Consider the following 16,204-nt stretch of genomic DNA (forward strand, 5'->3'; position numbering starts at 1 on the left):
TTGGATACAGGAGGAGAGGAGTTACTACTAGTTATCAGGTAGATACAGGTGCAGAGGAGAGGGGCTACTAGTTAGCAATTAGATACAGGTGGAGAGGAGAGGGGCTACTACTAGTTAGCAGGTAGATACAGGTGGAGAGGAGAGGGGCTACTACTAGTTAGCAGTTAGTTACAGGTGCAGAGGAGAGGGGCTACTACTAGTTAGCAGGTAGATACAGGTGGAGAGGAGAAGGGCTACTAGTTAGCAGGTAGATACAGGTGGAGAGGGGTTACTACTAGTAAGCAGTTAGTTACAGGTGGAGAGGAGAGGGGGGTTTCATTGTGGGTCAGTAATTAGTAGTAGTGAGGCCCAGCAGGTGCAGAGAGTTCCATTTGGGCAGTAACATCAGTATGAGGCAGAGGTTGGTGTAGAGTGAGGGATGGCAGTTTTCAGTACCCGTGAACAGGTAAAGCGGCTGTATTTGTTTAGGAAAGCATGCTCTTAGGAATCCAGTCATATCCAGGCACAGGGATTAACCGAAAAGACTAAAAAACTTAAGAAGTAATTTCCCTGAATGTTTGGCCGGTCCCTTCGGAGGATTCCAGTGCAGTCGGTCCTGGGGAACGTGGGCGGAGCTGTCCTACTGGCTGAGCGGATCCCACGTGGGGACTGACAGGTTTAGCAGAAGCATCACACCGCTCTTTACTGAGCATTCCTCTCTCACCCGCCGCTTCTCTCACCTTCTACTTCCCTCCCTCCTTTCTATTCCCCAAACACCGTTCCGGTCCCTCCCCCGCTCCCACCAGCTCTCACTCTGCCTCCGGCACCCGGCGGACTAGCTGAGCGTCCCCAGCATGGAGCCAACCCGGCCTGTGAAATGTGAGTACCCGGGGGAAGGGAAGCGTGTGAGTGTCGGTGTAATCACGTCTGGCTCCGGTGCCTCCTTAACGTGAGTGTCGGTGCGTGCGCTTAGTGCAGACACACTACAGTCTATTGACAACGGCCAGCGTCTGCCCTCTGATACCGATACTGCTGCTACTGCTGCACTCTGTCTGCCTCCGACACACACCGGCAGCCTCTATCTGCGCTTCTTTGCACGACTGTCCTTGTTGCACGGACATACACCAGCTGCTACTGTTGGACAGGTGACTCCAGGTCACTACTACTCACCTTTACACTGACATTTACACTATCATTTGGCACGGACTTTGTTTCTCCCAGGCAGGACAATGCAGTAGTCTGGCAACTTGCTATTGTCTTCTCACTCTGCTGCCCACAGCAAGGACTCTAACCTAATGCCAATTACAACTCCCTTACAATTAGTGCCCACATATTAGGCCACATATATATATATATATATATATATATATATATATATATATATATATATATATATATATATATATATATATATATTTAGTGATGGGCCAATTTGTCCCATTTCACTTCACACGATTTTCACAAATTTCCTGCAAAACTGGTGAAAAATTGGCGAAACACAGATTTTGCCACCTGCATCAAAGTTGACGCCTGCGCTTACTGAATTTTATCATCAAAATCAGCTAAATTTTCGTGGCAAAACCGGCAAATTCACTCCTTCGCCCATCACTATATATATATATATATATATATATATATATATAACACTTGTTTTCAAAAATTTCTTTGCCCTACAGTTTTACTCGCATCTCTGAGCATTACTGTTCATCATCATTATTACTATTCTATGACTTTTATGATGCCCATTTGCCAAGCTGATTGTGTGGGTCTGAAGTCTTTAGGAAATGTTCATGGCAGCATTGCCTAATTTCTATCATACAGACACACACACACACACACGGGCTGAAATAGGATTTCCAGGTGTGTTCTACCATCACCACATTCAGTTGGTTCGGTCCTGTCTCCCAATGACTTTGGGCTTCAGGGTCTAGTTTATCAGACTCTCCTTTCTGCAGCTACATAGACCTCTTATTTTTTTATTGTTTCTCCTGCAGCCCTCATAGGGAAGTAGGGTTGCTGTTGTGAATAACAATAAAGTATATATAAACGCCCCCTGTACTGGATTCTCCTCGTTCTGCAGTCCCTGTACTAAAGGTAGGGAGGGGTGGAGAGAGTGAGAGTTAGGTATGAGCGGCAAAACCTCACCACAATTAATTGTCAATATTATCATTCACGAGAGACAGAGCGGCTATAATCATTCTATAATACTTATTTGCTTACAGAGCCATATGCAGAATGAGATAAGAAAATGAAATGTGTGTTTACAAGAAAAAAAAAAAACAGTGCATCTTCCGACCTTATATCTATTATTTTTTTTTGTGTGTCCTTTTTTTTTTTTTTCTTTCTCTTTTTAAGTCTATCAATTTGCTGCCTCCGCCACAATCGAGAGCACACAATAATTGGTGGGAATTTCCTGCTCGGGGCTGATCATCGTCTGCTAAGCACTCTTGTTTCTCGGTCGAAGGCAGATAAACAGATTATTCCATCTATTCTAGCCCAGAACTTCTGCGGGGGGTGAGTTAAAAATGTATTTCCTATTGGGTAGAAAAAAAAAAGTGTTTTGGAAATTAGCAGAGGCTTTGAAATGATGGCATGGTAGTGGGGCAGAGTCCCTAAGACTTCCTATATAAAGAAACATAGGAAGTTAAAAAAAAAAATAAAAAAAAGGAGGGATCTGTTAAGGATCAAGTTGGCAATCTACACGTGGGCACATAAAAATTACGTAACGTCTCTGTACCCGTGGCCAGCCCACTGAATATAATTGATCCCTAATGTCTTCCCTCTTGAAATTGAATTGTTTCAAAGTCTTACTTGCTACAAGATTATGGTCTTCCATGAAACGGTAGGTGTTTTTTTTTCTCTGTTTTTAAGAAGAAAGGGAATTCTTGGCCACGTCGAATATTAGAAGAATAGGCAAACGCGTTTGCAGCCCGTCACTGCTAAAAGATCAGTTTCAAGTAACAATGTGCGAATACTCTGCAGCTTATCCTTACAGATTCTTTCAACTTTTTTTCCTTTAAAGGGAGTCAAATGATAAAACATAGCCTGTTCGTGTGTGAAGAATCTGGGTAGAAATGTAATGTTCTGGCATTAAAAATGAAATAAAGATTAAAACATGAATCTACTGCTGCAAATGCTTCTAGAGTGACAATGCCCCTGTGACAGTTCTAATCGCAACATAGGGAAAGTCAAAGAAATCCCAAAGCACAGAGGACCATAAAGAGCGCTGTATACATCTTGTAGCAGAATAAAAGTAATAAGAGACTAATGTGTCTCTGGAACCCATTAGACATCTCCACTATTGTTTGGTAAAAATGGATATTTCTCAGCATATACAATATATATACATAGAAAAAAAAAATTCCAGCGACAGCTCGAAGACGAAGAAGGCAATTAAGTAAATGCTGTCAAGTTTTTGGAGTCATAACTCCCTATGCACGATTAATCTGTGTGGATCATTCTGGTATTCTAGGACAGGTATGGGATCTGTTTTGTGGCCATTTATTTTACTCTATTTGATCCAAGTAATCCAAATTTTTAAATGATTTTCTTTTTCTCTGAATAATAAAACAGTATCTTGTTCTTGATCCAAACTAAAGCTGTAATTAATCCTTATTGGAAGCAGAACCAGACTATTGGGTTTGTTTTTTGTTTAAATGATCTTTTAGTAGATTGATAGGTATTGAGGTTCAAATTATGGAAAGATCCATTCCCGGGAAAACCCAGGTCCTGAGCGTTCTGGATAGCTGGTCCCATACCTGTTCAGACCAGGCCTTATAGGGCCCATCTGAGGACTTCCAGGGCCCAGTCTGAGAATTATTAGAATATAATGCCCTAAATGTTTTTTCTCTGACATTGAAATAAAAACAAGTGATGGGAGTTGTCCTATGGTGGGGCCCCCACAGTAAGATTTCCTGGTTTCTTGGCCAGTCCAATCCTCACAGCAATTGTATTTGCCCAGAGAATCGGCATCTTGGTGAACCAGAGAAACTTTTGGTTTAGTTCCTGTTTTAAGATTTTCTGTCATTTAACATGTAACTTGAAACTACATCCCCCCATGTAATAAAAGGTTCTACATTTGCCCAGGAGCAGTAATCCATAGCAACCCATGCTATTAAACATGTGACTGGTAAATTCTACCTGCTGATTCTTTGCTGTGGGTTACTGCTCCTGGGCAAATTTAGTGCCTTTTAGTACATAACCCCCCTTGTGCCTTACGTATCAAAAATAAAACACACACACACAAAAATGGGGGTAGGAACTAAAAACATAAGGAACAATGTACAACACAGTCATGTAGAGGTACAAGGCCTTCTATCCAGAATGCTTAGGACTTTTTTCTGGATAGGGGGACTTTCCGTAATTTGGGGTGGTTCACCTTTAAATTAAATCTTATTATATTATAGAATGGCCCATTCTAAGCAACTTTTCAATTGGTCTTCATTATTTATATTTTTTTAATTTGCCTTTTTCTTCTGACTTTTTCAGCTTTCAAATGGGAGTCACTGACCCCATCTAAAAACGAAATGCTCTCTAAAGCTATAAATGTATTATTGCTACTTTTTATTACTCCTCTTTCAATTCAGGTCTTATTTACATTCCAGTCTCTTATTCAAATCAATGCATGGTGGCTAGGGTAATAGGGAGCCTAGCAGAAATTGCAAATTGGAGATCTGCTGAATAAAAAGCTAAATAACTCAAAAACCACAAATGATAAAAAATGAAAACCAAATGCAAATTGTCTCAGAATATCACTCCCTACATCATAGTAAAAAGTAGCTCAAAGTTAATAAGTGAACATTCTTTTTAATTTAGAGTAGAAAATTGCACAAATTAGAATTTTGATAAAAATGGCCCCAAGTCTAATAACACAATCATATAAACATTAAATAAACCCAATAGGATGGTTTTGCCTCCAATAAGGATTAATTATATCTAAGTTAGGATCAAATTCAAGGCACTGTTTTATTATAACAGAGAAAAAGGAAATTATTTTTGAAAAATAGAATTTGATTAAAATGGAGTATTTGGGAGATGGCCGTCCCATAATACAGAACTTTTTGGATAACATGTTTTCAGATAACAGATCCCACACCTGTATTGTCTTTTAGGGATACTGTTTATTTACAGTGCTGTACTTGATACCAAAACTGTAGAGCTAGCCAATCTTCAAAGTGTGGAGAGGATGAGACCCAAAAATTTGCTTGAGAAGCATCATCAGCATCATTATGGTGCAGTTGGATTTCATGGGGCACCCAAATGGTGCCTTTTATGTGTTCTCCTCTTCATCGTTAGATTGCTTGTAAATCGTTAATTATGCAGTTGTGATTTCTGAAAGATTAAGTGATAATGTCAGTGCTTTATTGGACCTTGTTTCCCTGGAAACTTCTTTTGTAGGTTAAGAGGCGACAGAGAAGGTCTGGGTAGCTGCATGTTGGAGAGAACTGACGGGGAGTGCTGGGCAATTATGTGTGTGTATATATAATATATATGTACTATTAATAGTGTAAAGTCATGCACAGGGGAATGGGATGCATCTTGTATAGTGTAAAGGAAATTCATTAGACAAATGAAAACTATCCGCTACCAATAGCAATGTAATTGGGTCCAGGCATGTTCACATTATAGCCTGCTTCTTTTGCTAAGCTACAACTCCCATCAGCCTCAGCCAGTTGCTGGAGGGCTACAGTTTGCACATGACAGTCTTCTATAGAAATAAAAGCTTTACTTGATTAAAGAGTCAGCAAACGGCAATAATGTGTTTAAGTACTCAAGCATGGTAGCATATGCCTGGAGCATTGTAGTAAATGCAATGCTGTTTCTTTTTACTTGTTTGTTTTATTATATTATCTCTCTCTCGCTCCAATTTGTTCAGATTTTAGAAAAATAAAAAGTTACATTTTAAATAATAACTGTGGCAATAAGTTGTTGAGAGCATTAAAGTCAGCCGATAGGTAGGCTTTGGATTAGGTTTGTCTGAACACAAATAAATCCCTAAGGAACACCCCTCGTAAAAAAAAAAAAAAAAAAGGGAGAGGCCCAGCCCACAGTGATTCTATCCTGCCCCCAGGTACAGGAACATCTGTGGAGGGGGGGTGTGTACAATTATAGTTGAAGCAGAGCCCCCCTGTCCTCCAACCACCCTCCATACCTGCGGGGTCCGATTCCTCTATAGCTAAGCCAGTGACTGAGTTTATTTAATGTTTACATGATTTTTAATAGACTTATGGATTCAAATTAAGAAAAGACCCATTATATAGAAAATCCCAGATCTCAAGAATTCTGAATAATAGATCCCATGCCTATAGGCCAGTCTGTTGCAGGTAAATTCTGGGACTGGAAAACAAAAATCAGTGATGAATTTTGTTGACGTGACCAGTAACTGAAGTTATGTTGGCGAACAAGCAGCGTTGCAAAATAGAGCCTTATAAAATGCACCAAATTGTATTGATGGGCGAATAAATTTGCGGCAAATTTCCTTGTTTCACCTGCGAAAAATCTGATGCATCGAGAATTTGGGCGCTCATCAGAATAGTTGCGTACATAAACATTGTTGCATGTCAAAATTATTTGGACGCCCGTTGACAATAATGTTGACGCCCATTGACTTCAATGCGTTTCACAAATTTTTCAGGACAAATTCACCCATCACTAGTTGTATGTGTATATAATGATATTATGCTCACTCAAGTCAATATGTAACATGGTACTTTGCATCACCATTAATGCAGTATTGCAGAATGGACAGCAGCACACAAAAATCACAAGTAGGGTGCCAAAAATGTGATCTTTGTGCAACTCTTAATTGCCCAATACTGTGTCCATTCATATGGATTCTAAGCTGGGTCTCTTAAAGGAGAACTAAAGCGTAACTAAAGAAGTAGCTAGAAATGTTGTACATGATTTTTTGGGTTTCTGTGCCAGCCCAAGGCAACCACAGCCCTTTAGTAGTAAAGATTTGTGTCTCCAAAGATGCCCCAGTAGCTCCCGATCTTCTTTTCTGCTGATTTACTACACATGCTCTGTGCTGCTGTCACTTACTGAGCTTAGGGACCCACTCACAATATACAGTACACATAGAATAGAAATGTCACAATATTAGGCTGATTAGTAATTAATATAGATAATTACTACATGGCAGCACAGAAACCAGTGCAATTAGTATCAGCATTTAATAATCAGCCCTGTAGCATCAGCTGATATTACAGACAAACCTAATTTTCTGCTTGATAATTAGTGAAGACCCCTAATCTTAGCTTCTCAACAGCTGCTCAGAGCCCACTGAGCATGTGAGTGTCGCAGACACATTCCAAGATGGTGACCCCCTGTGACAAGTTTAAAGTCCTGGATCATTGCTGCTATTGACAAGCTGAAATGTTAGGCTGGTGCAATAAGTTCAGTATATAAAATATGGCATTTTTAACCATATTCGTTTTTAGGGTTTAGTTCTCTTTTAAGAGCTGCCTGCCACATTGTTTGTTTGCATGTGCGTGGCGACATTGTACTTGTTACTATCCATTGCATGAAATGTGTGGGCTAAAGGTATTTACTGTCCTAGATATTCTTGAAAGTATTCATAAATTACTGATAAATTGTTTTTTTTTTCTCTGTAATTTGTTAGGAGCTTGGAACTGTCCTGCTCTAGAGTTGTAAGGTGCCTAAGAGTCAAACCATGCGGATATTTGCTGAAAATTCAATTATTATTCAACAAATTATTAGCAAGCAGTGTCTGCCCACTATGTTCAGATATTGTGCCTGGTAGAAAATTCAGCCAATTATTGCTGGTAGGGATGCACCGAATCCAGAATTGGTCCAGGATTCTGCTTTTTTCAGCGGGATTCAGATTTGGATTAAGTGTCTTGCCCAACCCATTTGAATCCTTACAATCACGTGACTTTTCGCCATACAAACAAGACCAAATACCAAAATAGGGGATTTGGTGCATCGCTAGTGTATGGTACAGGCTACACAGGACTCCTTGTCATCTGAATGAAGACCAGGCACCATACACTTGGATCAGCCACATTTGTCCCAACCAAGAAGGTGGCCAAAATGGTCAAAGATCTGCTCATTTAGGTATATTTCTGAATAAGCGGATGTTTGATGATTCTGGACACCAATCACAGATCTATGGCCAGTTATACTTTTTCTTGTTACTTTTATGGTGTGCAATACATCTCATTTCTGATAACTTGGCATCATTACAGTATTTATCGGTTTGTCCATTAATGGTCACTGATACGCAGGCCTGCTACCCATTAATTATATACTTTTGCCAGCTAGGAGATAAAGATGAGGGTTTGATGATAATGACAACACTTTAATGGACCTTGTTGCCCTGGAAACTTCTTTTGTAGGTTATCAGTAGGCACAAGGCTTTGGGAATCTCTCGGGAAGATAGAACTTGTGGGGGCTGCAGTGAGAGGAGAATGCAGAGGTGGGAGAAATTGCATGAGAAGTAAAGGCAATCATTCCTGCTGAGAGTGGAGGGAGCATCATTTGCTAATGAACACTTTATAAGATATAAGCAAACGATTGGCTTGGTTCGTTATTTTATAGCTCAGGAAGGAAAATTATTTGCCAGGGTTCACTGATACGTTTGGCCATGAATTTGCTGTGACTTCTAGCAAAGTGTAGGATAATGTTGAAATGTATTTATTTATTTTTGGAGAAAATGTAATAACCCGTAAAGGACAAATAACACCAGATAATAAAGCTATTTTAAATTACCAGTAATTTATATATTATTAGGATTTCTAGAGCCATGATGTTTATTACAGGTTGTTTGCTTCTCTACTGAGTGTGCTCAGCTCTGATCTTTGTATACACAAATCTACTCCCCTTTGATCTGAAAGCATTATTTCTTGAATAACAAGAAATACTGCTGAATTTTCTGTTCAGACTATGCATACATTATAGAGTACATACATGCAACATACATGCCAAATTTTTGGTGCTACTGGCTCTTTATCGAAGTAACTTGTCTTGCAGTGTACAATGCAAAGCCCAACATGTAATCCTCATTCAGTCAATAAATGATTATGTACATAGTAATGATACTTCTATAAACAACTTGAGTCCCTGATAATATAACCTTGTATCCTGCTGGAGATCTGACCTACACATTGTATGTCTGGTTGAACATGTTACTCGGGGGAACCTAATGCAAAATACAAACATAGACTTCACTAATGATCTGATTGTTGACTGGGGAATCTAATGATCAGATCAGCCTGATTTCAGCCATCAACGTGGGTTGCCAAAAATCCTCTCTCTTGTAGAACTCACCAGTTGAGTGGCTCTTATCAGTGTAAGCTTAGGATTCACAAAAATGGGGAAGGGGATTGTGAAAGACACAGATCTTCATCTTGTTGTTTTGCTAACTGCTGTTGAGTTAAACCCAACAACTTAAGCTGTAGTTAGGATACCTGTGGGTTGGCACAGCTTGAAGATGCTTCATGAGGAAGGTTCTGCTAAGTAAACTAAGTACAGGTATCGAAACACCTATGACTAAGCGCCGGAGGGTGCGAAACGCGTAAGGTGGGCCATGTGGGGTCAGTATGTATCATAATACTTTTTAAAGAATGTGAATAATAAATATCTTTTTTTTTTACTGAAGATTAGTCTTGGGACATATATCTTTTGATATAAAAATTTTTGTGGGTTGATGGCCTTTGACTCTGCCTGAGGCGATTGGACTCCTGATTATAAAATACTGTAAGAACAGGTATGGGACATGTTCTCCAGAATACTCTGGACCTGGGGCGTTCTGGATAATGGATCTTTCCGTAATTTGGATATTCATACCTTAAGTCTATTAGAAAGTCATGTAAACATTAAAGAAACCCAATAGGCTGGTTTTATTATTACAGAGAAAAAGGAAATCCTTTTTAATAATTTGGAGTATTTGAATAAAAAACACTGATGGCTATATATTATATTGCCCCTTGATTAGGGATGCACCAAACCCATGATTCGGTTTGGGATTTGGCCAGGATTCAGCCTTTTTCAGCGGGATTCTGATTCAGCTGAATCCAAGTGCCTGGCTGAATCAAATCCAAATCCTTAAAAACATGTGCCTTTTTTTCACACAAGGAAGTAAAAAATAATTTGTATATATAAACAAGTATAAAGGGTTTGTTCACCTTCCAACACTTTTTTTCTGTTCAGTTCTTTTCAGATAGTTCACGAGAAATTAACTTTTCCCAATTACTTTCTATTTGTGACTTCTTTTAATATTAAAGTGTAAATCTAAATTTTCTCCTTCTAAAGCAGCTCTGGGAGGGGACGTTGTCAACCCTCTAAACTGTTCTAAATTGATACATTTAGTTGATACATTTCTTATTTTTGTCCCCGCTGAGCAGAATCCCTGAGTTTCATTAAAGGCAGCTGGTAGAATTGATACAAAAATTGCTAATACTCCAGATATGCTGATAGGAAATGTATCGACTAACGGAGCAAATTGTACCTGGATCACTGAGCTGCCAGACTGAAATACCAGAGCCACGAACATTAAACTTTACACTTAGATTTTTGGCAAAACTGTAAAAAAAAAATGGAAAGTAATTGAAAACAACTCAGCTGCAAAAGTGTTTGGAAGCTGAACAACCCCTTTAATCAGTATGCATTCAATGAATAGGGCTTGTGCCAAACTTAAATTTCACCTATTGCTTTATTCTCAATCAATGGTTTGTGTTATTTCTTGAGCAAATAGGGCAAACAAAGAATCCCTTCTCATCACGAGTGCAATGAATAGGGTTTGTGTTGAACATATGTTTCGTCTATTATTTCAATCATGAGAAATCAATGGTTTTAGTCATCTCTGAGCTAAACGGGAAAACTGAAGCTACTAAATGTTTCGTCCTTGCAAGGTAGATAATTCAGTTCCGAGTATACCACCCCCCTTCACCCTTTGTTTTGAGTGTTTTGTTAGCAGATTCCTTATGCAGGGTTGTCTGTGCCCTGGGAATCTAATTATCTACCTCACAGGGACCAAACATGGATTAGCTTCAGTTTTCCTGTTTAGCTCAGAGATGACTAATGCTACTTTAACAGTGTTTTGACAGGGCATGCAGCTTTTTAATATTAGCTGCTATGTGAGTTGGCCTTTGTGCTGTCAGGTTTTCCCTTATACTATAACCAGTTATGGATATATGATTCCTTGCGCTCGGTGACCTGGACTTTTTAAGACCATAGGCCGGCAAGCGATACAATAAGAAGTAAGATTTGTCATCGACTCCTCATGTGCCTTGTTCTATTTGGAGCAATACGACGCATCTTGCCTGTGTATCTTTGATACTTATTGCAGAATCTTGGAAAAGTAGTCGGCACAATGATTATCTCTCCTGATACTTTGATACTTATTGCAGCACGAGAGTCACCCAGGGTGATGGTAGCCCTTAAGGGACACTCACTAAATGGTAAATTATATATTTGGAAATTCAGAAAGTTAAAGTTGCTTTTGCTCCTTGCATGGGGTTACCTACAGGCCCGGACTTAGGGAAAGGCCCCCTAGGCCCGGACTTAGGGAAAGGCCCCCTAGGCCCGGGCCTAGGGCGGCAAGATATTAGGGGCGGCCGCGGCTGCCACTCCTGGCTCCGGCTGCAGAGTCCTGCTGTGTGCGCAGCGGCAGCCGGCAGCGCCTGTCAGCATTCAGCTCTCTACTCTCTCTGGCCGCAGATGATCGCTTCCGGGCAGTCAGACTCAGTATGTGCACGGCACGCAGCGCACGCTGTGCGCGGTGACGTCATCACGTCACATGACTGCGCATGCGTCACTCGGCGCCAGCGGCCAGCCCAGCCAGCCTCACTCAGCCTGAGCTGAAGGTACTTGAACATCACATAGTCTTTTCAGAAGTTGCAGCCAGCCTCACTCAGCTGAGCTGAGGGTACTAGAACATCACATGGTGCTAGTCTTTTCAGAAGTTGGCCCATCAAGTAAGTTAAAAGGAAAATAAAGACAGAAAAATAATTTGGTGTTCTTTTATTTGATAACCCTGCAGCCTAAAGTTTAGTCCACTAAAATTGGCCAGATATTTATTGAGTAAGGATTGCATTGTGCTGTTAATGTGGTCCTACCCCAATTGGTCTGTTTAGGCTTCCAATGTAAACCTATTTGTTGGCCCAGGCCAAAGCATTGTATCAGCCCAATATAATGTGAATTTGGCTGGCTGCCCGCGGCCCGCCCCTTGCTGCAAGCCTGCAACTGAAATCATTCAGCAGTGGCTGTGGCAGAAGTTATTCCAGAAAATGCGGGGGGGGGGGGGGGGCGGCACAGTAGCTCGGCCTAGGGGGGCAAGAAGGGTAAATCCGGCCCTGGTTACCTACCTACTTGCTTTCTATTAAAAGCTGTCATATGCTTTGAGTATAATTGCAGGTGTATTTTCATGCAACTGTATGAGTCACGTAAGAGTCATAGAACATAAGTGCTGCTTTATACGAAAGACCAAAGTTTCTGTTGCTTGCAACCATGCCGCCTGATGGACCCTTCATAAAAGAAACCAGAAATCACACTTAATGGGCAGAACCAAATTAACACTCCTTTTTAAAATCTATCGTTTATGAAACCCGAGTCCCTGATGTGAAATAACACTATTCGAATATGTAAACATCATTATATGGATTATTACAAAGGCAAAATAATTTGATTCTAGTATCTCTACGGGGATTTCCTATTCTGAGCACCGCATTAATATCAGTCTGCCAACACAAGTGAACCCCTGTGGTCTGAGAGAAGATGCTTTTTACTTAGTTCTTTTATTCATTATTACAAGATTGTACAAATGCATAAAGAAGACACACAAAGACAAATCACTCATTTGCTTAAGGATTGCAAAGATGAAAATTAGTTTGACCCACAATGCAACATTTCCAGAATTTGTCTTAAAGGAAAACTATACCCCCAAAATGAATACTTAAGCAACAGATAGTTTATATCAAATTGAATGACATATTAAAGAATCTTTCCAAACTGGAATATATATTTACATAAATATTGCCCTTTTACATCTCTTGCCTTGAACCACCATTTCGTGACTCTATCTGTGCTGCCTCAGAGATCACCTGACCAGAAATACTACAACACTAACTGTAACAGGAAGAAGTGAGGAAGCAAAAGGCAGAACTCTGTCTGTTAATTGGCTCATGTGACCTTACATGTGGTTTGTATGTGTGCACAGTGAATCTTACGATCTCAGGGGGCGGCCCTTATTTTTTAAAATGGCAATTTTCTATTTATGATTACCCAATGGCACATACTACTAAAAAAGTATATTATTATGATAATGGTTCATTTACATGAAGCAGGGTTTTACACATGAGCTGTTTTACTCAGTATCTTTTAATAGAGACCTACATTGTTTGGGGGTATAGTTTTCCTTTAACTGTGTATGCACTTACTCGCTTCAGTGGCATGCATAGGAGTTGTGCAACATGGAGCACCTACACATGTAATATACAGAGGGTGCAGAGGTTAGGCATGCCCAAGTGTGTCGCACCCTGTGCAATATTAGAGCGAGAATCCTTTATGTATGCAATGTCAATCCAAAAAATAATGTTTTGCATAATAATAAAAAAAGAAACATAATCCTAAAAAACTTTGGAATATACATTTATTACATATGTTCTATTGTTTGAAGTTCTTTGTATATGTGTTGCTGTTGAATGCAGTGTCTGTCCCTGTCTATTCTCGGCCCTGGTGGCTCAGACTGTTGATACAATGCAAGACAAGCCGGCTGAGGGTGGTTCACCTTTTAACTTTTAATATTTAACTTTTCAATTGGCCTTCATTTTTTTTTTTTTTTATAGTTTTTGAATGATTTGTCTTCTTCTTCTGACTCTTTCCAGCTTTGAAATAGGGTTCACTGACCCCATATAAAAAAAAACATGCTCTGAAATGCTACAAATTTGTTATTGTACTTTTTATGACTCCTCTTTCTATTCAGGCCCTCTCCTAATCATATTCCAGTATCTTATTCAAATCAATGCATGCTTGCTAGCGTAATTTGTACCCTAGCAACCACATTGCTGAAGTTGCAAACTGGAGAGCTGCTGAATAAAAAAAAAAAAAGACTCAAAAACCCCAAATAATAAAAAATGAAAACAAATTGCAAATTGTCTCGGAATATCACTTTCTATATCATACTAAAAGTTAAAGGTGAACAACTCCTTTAATAGACCTGTCTTTGCTGGGGAACTAAGACTTTTGCAACATAGTTTAAAAGTAACAATATGGAGTTAAGCAAATGCTATGTTCAATAGCAGTTGGTTTTACCAATAACTTTAAAAGCACTGACGTTTTTAAATGTATACTGAAAAGTTGCTTAGAATGATGTTTTATTAGGCAGATTTGTGTTGGAGGTTGGCTTGCCCTTGAGTGACTACTCAATATGAAAAGTTTTCTTTTGTTGGATGAACATTTCAGTAATGCTTCTAGTTATCCTAATATCCCATAATACCCCATAAAATGGTAATCATTCACTATGCTACTGTGTGATACCTACATATTATAACTGGGTGTTTTGCCAGTGTGCCCGTGACCATAGGGTTTATTTACGTCCACAAGTGCAGTGAGCAAAGTGCAATTTTCAAGTGCAATCACCATGGTCCCCCCCCATAGTTTTTTCTCTAGCATTCCAGCGTTGTTGCAGTTGGAAAGAGGGTGTTGGGTCTGACACAGTTGCAGCTAATGCATCAGAATTAACACAATTGTGCTTGTACTTTGCTTTAAATTAGGGATGCACGGAATCCACTATTTTGGATACTGCCGAAACCCGGAATCCTTCGCGAAAGATTCGACCAAATACCGAACCGAATCCAGGTGGAAAGGGGGAACATTTTTTACTTCCTTGTTTTGTGACAAAAAGGCATGCAATTTCCCTCCCTGCCCCTAAATGCAAATTCGGATTCGGTTCGGCCAAGCAGAAGGCTTCGGCCGAATCCTGCTGTAAAAGGCAGATTCCCAAACTGAATCCTGCATTCGGTGCATCCCTACTTTAAATTGAAAGTTTCCAAGTCTAATTGGAGTAATTTCCCCCACAAGAGTGAAGCATGTGCCTGATTCTTTAGACACCAGTTTGCTGTGCCTATTGATGCAGGGCACTGAGGGTATCATGGAGCTTCCAGCTGGTTTGGAGGTGGCGACAGCTTCAGGGTTCCTCAGCGTCAATAGGTGCAAATGCTCTTTTTAGAACAGGAGGCAGGAACATCTGAGTGATGCTGAACGTACAAAGAGCTCCCTTTGACACAAATACATTTATTGAATGGTACTGACAGCAGGGAAATTTGTACAACCACAACTGCAGTATTAGATGTAAATGAGCTTTTATGTCTTGAACATGAACCAAATGAACACTGCTTATATAGAAAACTGTATTTTTAAGGGCCTCTAAAGAGCTGTCACCCCTGGAATATTTTCCAGACTTCTGGATGTATATTGCATGTGTGGAGCTGAAGGCATGGCAAAAAAAAAAAAATCTGGACACTTCACCAGAAATATTGACAGCTCAGTCTCTGTACCCGCAGTTGTTTTTATGTAATTTTGCTTATTACTGGATAATAGCTATTGTGTTACAGTTTGATGGTAGCTCTCTGTACAAGTGAGTAAAGTGCAGACGATGGCTGCAGGCCAACTAGGCCTAGCTATCATTATATGCCATTGTTTTTAAATAAGTATTATGCCAATAAAAGCCTAATGACTGCCCGTTTACTATTTCTTGGCAATTGCTAGAATGTTGCCCCATGCAAAATTAAGCAAAATTACATAAAAAATTACATAAAACAACTGCGGGTACAGAGACTGAGCTGTCAATATTTCTGGTGAAGTGTCCAGATTTTTTTTTTTTTTTCTCTGATATTAAAGGACAAGGAAAGGAGTAAGTTAAAGGGATGCTGTCATGGGAAAAATTTTTTTTTCAAAACGAATCAGTTAATAGTGCTGCTCCAGCAGAATTCTGCACTGAAATCCATTTCTCAAAAGATTTTTTTATATTCAATTTGGAAGTCTGACATGGGGCTAGACATTTTGTCAATTTCCCAGCTGCCCCTGGTCATGTGACTTGTGCACTTTAGGAGAGAAATGCTTTTTGGCAGGCTGCTGTTTTTCCTTCTCAATGTAACTGAATGTGTCTCAGTGGGACATGGGTTTTTACTATTGAGTGCTGTTCTTAGATCTACCAGGCAGCTGTTATCTTGTGTTAGGGAGCTGCTATCTGGTTACCTTCCCATTG

General features: G+C 39.8%; 1 long non-coding RNA gene across 3 annotated transcripts in view; it reads left to right on the forward strand.

The window, feature by feature from the left end:
* The first annotated feature begins 311 nt into the window (after positions 1 to 311).
* The window catches only part of LOC108701017, a 388,398-nt gene continuing 372,505 nt past the window's right edge, over positions 312 to 16,204 (forward strand). The window contains exons 1-2 of one of the 3 annotated variants that reach the window (XR_005964226.1): positions 312 to 858; positions 2,335 to 2,493. This is a non-coding gene — a long non-coding RNA (uncharacterized LOC108701017). The remainder of the gene's footprint in view (positions 859 to 2,334; positions 2,494 to 16,204) is intronic. The other 2 variants (XR_005964225.1, XR_001933089.2) reach the window with 2 other exon arrangements.

The sequence above is a fragment of the Xenopus laevis genome, chromosome 9_10L, assembly GCF_017654675.1.
Source record: "Xenopus laevis strain J_2021 chromosome 9_10L, Xenopus_laevis_v10.1, whole genome shotgun sequence".
In the NCBI taxonomy this organism is placed as follows: Eukaryota; Metazoa; Chordata; class Amphibia; order Anura; family Pipidae; genus Xenopus; species Xenopus laevis.